This window comes from Chaetura pelagica, unplaced genomic scaffold (genome assembly GCF_000747805.2).
Source record: "Chaetura pelagica isolate M959 unplaced genomic scaffold, ChaPel_1.0 scaffold139, whole genome shotgun sequence".
In the NCBI taxonomy this organism is placed as follows: domain Eukaryota; kingdom Metazoa; phylum Chordata; class Aves; order Apodiformes; family Apodidae; genus Chaetura; species Chaetura pelagica.
This window is the reverse complement of record NW_009970717.1, coordinates 1,601,211-1,601,585: the sequence shown is the minus strand read 5'-3', so window position 1 is coordinate 1,601,585 and position 375 is coordinate 1,601,211.

Genomic DNA, 375 nt, shown 5'->3' with positions numbered 1-375 from the left:
TGAAGGTCAGTTACTGTGTGGCTCTGCTCTCAGCCAAGTGCCTTTACCTGAAGTTTGTAGAGGTCACATGATGTGTGAGGATGGACACAGCGATGGAGTTGGGAAGAAAATGAAAATATCACGTGTGTCTGGTGTGACAGGGAGAGCAACAGGGCTGACCTGCAGCACCTGCAGCCACACGTTCAGCTGCACTTACCTCTGCAACTGGACATGGCTCCTCGACATTTATTTTGTCCACACAGGTTTTTTTTAAGTGGTGAATATGAAAGGGCAGGAACTGCTGACTGTCTTCCAGAAGAAGAGTGGTGGCATTCCTCCACACCTGGCTGTGCCTGGGCTCACTTGAGCATTGGTCCTTTTTCCTCACTCCTCCTT